Raw genomic sequence first — 6,256 nt, forward strand, 5'->3', positions numbered from 1 at the left:
CTTTCAAAATTGGCCGATTCTCTTCTCAAGGAAGTATAAAGGCTGTTCACACTATGGCTGTTCGGTTCAACCATGTTCACACCTCATGGCCCTTCAAAACCGTCCGTTCACACTTCTAAATGGCTCTTCAAATTGCCAATTAATGCTGGTAATTTTTCAGCAATAGTTGCTTCATGAATGATCCCATTATGTTCATTGACCGAACCTAGCCTATTCATGCACATCCAAGATGTTCAAGGTGCATTTGCCCATCTAGAAGATGACCATTGGAGCTCTCATTCAGCCGAATCTACATGGGCTAATAATGTTGCATTCATGCTGAATTTTAGTTCATTGTTTACTTAGAAACTAAGTCTTGAATTTGTCCATTCGGCTACTAGTAGGAAGGCTATAAATAGTTGTTGAATTTCTTGTAAAAGGACTTTTAACTTTTGATCATTTGAATGAACTTTGTTCAAAGAGTGAGTTTTCTCCTCTCTAAATTGATGTGATCCGGCTCGGTTGATTGAGTCGATTCACTTGATTGCCCGATCGTCGACGAGGAATAGTTGAGTTATCGGAAATAGGATGAAATAAGGCTAAAGATGCGGAAGCTTTCAAATGGTTTTAAAGGTTGGCTAAGGTGATGGTAAATTTATAAGGGTAGTAGGCTCGATTTAAGTATAAAAATAAGAAAAATGGAAGTTGATAAATGAAGGCTCGGTTTTGAAAAAAGATATTATAGTTGGGTAAAATCTAGGATAGTCGGTGGAATGGACAAATGAGCTTAAACGCCAGAAACGATTCAACACTAAAAAGTGTCACCCCGATTTCTATTCGGTTCAAGGTGGGATTGCGGAATTGTAGAAGGGTTGAATGCCACACCAAAGCAAGGTGATAAGTTCAAAAGAGAATGATAGACGCCACTAGCACACTAGATAAGTCAGATCGAAACTCGTACGAATTTAGAGAGGAGAAAACTCACTCTTTGAACAAAGTTCATTCAAATGATCAAAAGTCAAAAGTCCTTTACAAATGAAAGAAAACAAATATTTATAGGCACATAGATGACCATTCAAATTCAACATCTAGGTGTTCACACAATAATAAAAACGTTCACACTAATGTATTAAAATAGTTCATAAATTCGGCAGATTCATGCACTAGCTGAATGGACACTTTCTTCCCCCTTAGTTTGTGCATGAATGCTTAGTCATAAAGAAAGGCTTCAAGTGACTTGTATGTGCACCAAAAGGTTGCATTCATCTCCTTGGGACGTTCATGCACTTGTATGGACCATGTATCTTCATAATTAAACACTTTAATGGCATGTAAGTTCATAAATGGTAGCATGAACCTAGTAAATTCGTTCTCCCCTTTGTGCATGCACTTAATTCAATCAATGTGTTGAATTATTGAGTTAATTCCTTCCCTTGGACGTTCTTGAACCCATCCATGCATGTGTAGTAGCCTATAGGTCAATTCAAAGTGTGAACATGCTCAAGGAGCTCTATGGTCAACATAGAATTAGTTAGCAGCTACTTCTTGGCCGAATAAGTGCCTTGGAAAGTTAAGAGACAGCCACCATACATGCACTTAAGCCATTCATGCATTCTATCATCCCATGCATTTGATCCATTCATGGACTAGCCTTTAATGTCCATACATGCATTCGACACATGCATGAATTTGTAGAAACATTGCATCTAGCCGTACATGCACCAGCATTTAATACTTCTTCATTCATGAGTGTGGAATGCCCAAAAGAGATGTTTCTTCATTCATACATTGTACCGTCCAAAGGAATGTACCTACATGAAATAAACAAGTCATTAAGACATCTCATGAACACTCATAAATTCGGCATGATGTGAACACATTAATGTCATGCATTAATTCGGCTATGTGAACATAATCAATTTATATAATGACAATGATATATTAATAACAAATATTAATATAAGACAAGTTTAATGCTTAAATGAATATGTGCGAATTTTATTTAATGTATTAAAGAAAAAACCGAGTTTAAACTAAAATGAGCTAAGTTTTAGCTCGTGAGCTAAAGTTGAGCTGAGGCTAAACTCCTAAGCTGAAGTTGAGCTAAGGTTTAGCTCGTGAGCTAAATATGAGCTAGGAGTGAGCTCGGTTTAGCTCAGGCAAGTTGGATCGAGCTTGAATAAGCTGGATTTGAGCTAGACGGAGCTCGTGGAGCTGGAAACGAGCTGGGATCAGCTTGCCAACATGTCAATGCTCGGCTTGACAGACTTGCTTGATGAAGTTCGCGGGGCGTGCTCGTATCATTCCCCCCCTCTTTTAGGCGACTTGTCCTCAAGTCGAGCCGTTTGTCCATGGGAGAACTTTGACTCATGCATGGTTTTCCTCGGTCAAATGGGATGGAAGATGTCACACAAACCTGAAAAATTCTTACCACAGCCAATAAAAAGAAACTCAAAGGAGTCAAATTCAAATGTGTTCGATAGTTCATAAAATATTCATTCAATCGAACATATGCCAAAAATCTCAATTGGACAAAGCAAGCATACATAAATTTATCAAAGAGTTTCGTTAGACCATCGTTACAAACATGAAAACTAAGTTGGATCAAGGGATAATTGGTTAAAAACGATGGTAGGCACTTAAACACATTATTCCTCATCCAAAACATTTTAATTTCTTTAATCGAATATAGTAACTCATTTGGTCCTTTGTCTTGCTCATGCAAGGTATGCCATGGCCAAAGGTATGCTAATTCTTCCTTTCGTTTTTGAACAACATGAGGGGAGTCTCCAAATTCCAACGTAATAATCACATCATCACAATTCCAAAAGGAAAAATCCATCACATCAAAGTATAAATAATTTCCAAACAACCAATCAATGGAATTTTCAACTTCAATCGAAGTGAGCAAAGATATTTGAAAATTTTCAGATGACTTACCTTGACGAATATGAAGAGAAGAAAATTGATGATTGGGTTTACCTTTCTCAGTCAAAATGAATCTTCTCTCTTTGGATAGATAACGTAAGACAAACCTATTACTTCGATAAATTTGAATAGGTGGTGACGCACCATGACATGTCTTGCTCCTCGAGGGGTGGAATTCACAAAAATAAGACGGGTTAGTATTATCGAAAACTATGGACTTAAATGGAAAAGAAAAGTTACCATGGAAATTTGATTCAATTCCAAAAACATAGGTTGGCCTTACCTTCTCGACATGAAACGAAAATTTCAAATGTGGCCAAACAAGGTGATTAATAAATGAATCAAAATTGAAACCCAAATCATTGAATTTCACCTTCTTATCAAAAATTTGAACTTCAAGCAAACATAATTTCAATGTAAATGATGCAAAGCGCTTAATGTTTCCATAAAATGAATTCATGTAGCAAATACCAGGCTTGAACACATGAACTTGATTAGGAATTCCAACAAGAAACATATTAGAAGAAGATATAATCAACTCACCACACGAATTATATTTCACTAGTTTAAACACACATGTTGATTTGACAAAACCGAGCATACCAAAATGCAAAGGTTCATAGTTCAAGAGTATTAATCGGGAATGCAAATCACTACATGGAAATTTCGCACAAAAACTCAAAGATTGTTCATGAAGAACACAATTGCACATATCATGTGAAGATCTTTTAACATGGATGCCAAACAAAGAATTTTTAACGAACATGCAACTTTTCAAACAGGCAGATTTATCACAAATCAATTGAGCAGGCATATTTAAGCATAAAGATTTAACACATGAGTTCAAAAAGTTTGCAGGGTCAAACACATGAGAATTTTTACGTGACAGACTTTCATCAAACATGTTCAAAATTTGCTTAGGGAAAACTAATCCAATGTTGTCAACAAATTTGCCAATGTAGTAATCGTCATAAAAAAAACTGTATATGGCACCTTTTAAAACAAAATCGTTAACAACAGTAAGTGAACAAAATTATCCAAATCAAGTGACTTTGATTCGATAAACAAAGAATCCTTACCTTCCTTACCTTTGATCGCAAGTGGGTGGTAGTCATTCACGAACTTACCTTTTTCGAACAACCTAAAACACCTCTCGTTTGGAAGGTAATGTAGATGGAATTGGTCGCACAAACTTCTAGGAACCTGAAAAGTTAACTCACAAGAAGATCGAACAGGTGGGTTAGTAGAAATAATCCTCACTTGCTCACTTGTTTTCTCACTCGATTCTTTTTCTTCTGGATCACTCGTTTCTTTTGTTTCAATTTCTTTTTCATCTTCTTTTTCACTCTCAAATTTCTTTTCATTTCCTTTTTCATTTTCTTTTTGCTTTTCAAAGGCTTTTTCAAAGGCTTTTTCAAGTTCTCTCAAGATTCGCTCATTTTCTCTCTTACTTGCCTCTTGCCTCTCTTTTCTTTTTATTTCATTTTCTTTTTCTTCTCTTGCTTTTTCTTTTTCTTTTCTTTTCTTTGTTTTCTCTTTACAAGAATGTACAAAAGAACGATGAGAATACAAATCTTGTTCGAAAGATGAACTATTTGCATATGATTCACAATCAAAACTTCGTGAAGAATACTCCGGGTAAGATTTCTTTGAAGATCTAGTAGGAGTATGTCTTTCTCTTCGAACGCCATCTTGGAATGAATCAAAATCGTAATCGGCTTCTCGTCTTCTCAAATTTCTTGATGAAAAGGACTTTCGATCGAAGTCACTTTTCGAATTCGCTGATGAATATGCGTCATAGTATAAATCTCTTTGTCTCGAAGTAGATGGCGAAAAGGAATCACGATAGGAACTTTTTCTTAAGTAGTAGTCGGGGGTATATCTCCGTGGGGTTCTTGGTTCCGTTTTACGACTTGAAGAAACTCGATCACTTTGGTCTCGTTTAGTCGCCATTCTTTGCTTTTCTTGAACCAAATATTGGTATTCCGATTCGGTGAACTCTTCGTATGACATGATTTTTGTTGCTAAAAAGAAAATGTTAGATCACAAAACAAAATAAAAAAAAATGAAGTACCTCTCCACAAACCTCACAATTTTGCTCGGAAAGAAAATTGGATAACACTCCACTCGTGTTTACACTTGTCTAATGGCTTTTGCTCGCTCTAATGTACTCACCACTCGTGCCTTTTTCCACTCGTCTCACTCTCGTGAATTCGTATTTTGTTTCAAGAAGACTTATTGCGGCTTAGAGGGTCGGCTTCAAAATGGGTTACAAGGGATAACGTCGGGTGTAGGGTAGGCTAAATAAAGAAAAAAAATTGGTTTAAAGTGTGGCGTTGGGATGGATAAATAATGGTAGGAAGGGAAACTTGATGATCGGAGTAATAAGAGATGAAAATAAAACTCGCGAGACTTTTCACTTTTTTTTTGTTCTTTTTTTTACTTTTTTTTCTTTTTTTGCTCACTTTTTTTTTGAATTTCGATTTTTTTTGTGACTTTTTTTTTGAATTTTTTTTTCAATCAATTTTTTTTTCGAATTTTTTTTGATTTTTTTTGTTACTCCAATACAATAGTAAGCTAAATACAAGGGAAAAAAATAAATTACAACTCAATTTTTTTTTGATTTTTTTTTCACGTTTCAAACCTACTTGCGGCCTTATTACGAACGTCGGCGCTCCTCGTTTTAGTAGCTCTGATACCAAATGATGTGATCCGGCTCGGTTGATTGAGTCGATTCACTTGATTGCCCGATCGTCGACGAGGAATAGTTGAGTTATCGGAAATAGGATGAAATAAGGCTAAAGATGCGGAAGCTTTCAAATGGTTTTAAAGGTTGGCTAAGGTGATGGTAAATTTATAAGGGTAGTAGGCTCGATTTAAGTATAAAAATAAGAAAAATGGAAGTTGATAAATGAAGGCTCGGTTTTGAAAAAAAGATATTATAGTTGGGTAAAATCTAGGATAGTCGGTGGAATGGATAAATGAGCTTAAACGCCAGAAACGATTCAACACTAAAAAGTGTCACCCCGATTTCTATTCGGTTCAAGGTGGGATTGCGGAATTGTAGAAGGGTTGAACGCCACACCAAAGCAAGGTGATAAGTTCAAAAGAGAATGATAGACGCCACTAGCACGCTAGATAAGTCAGATCGAAACTCGTACGAATTTAGAGAGGAGAAAACTCACTCTTTGAACAAAGTTCATTCAAATGATCAAAAGTCAAAAGTCCTTTACAAATGAAAGAAAACAAATATTTATAGGCACATAGATGACCATTCAAATTCGGCATCTAGGTGTTCACACAATAATAAAAACGTTCACACTAATGTATTAAAATAGTTCATAAATTC

This window comes from Gossypium hirsutum, chromosome A10 (genome assembly GCF_007990345.1).
Source record: "Gossypium hirsutum isolate 1008001.06 chromosome A10, Gossypium_hirsutum_v2.1, whole genome shotgun sequence".
Lineage (NCBI taxonomy): Eukaryota > Viridiplantae > Streptophyta > Magnoliopsida > Malvales > Malvaceae > Gossypium > Gossypium hirsutum.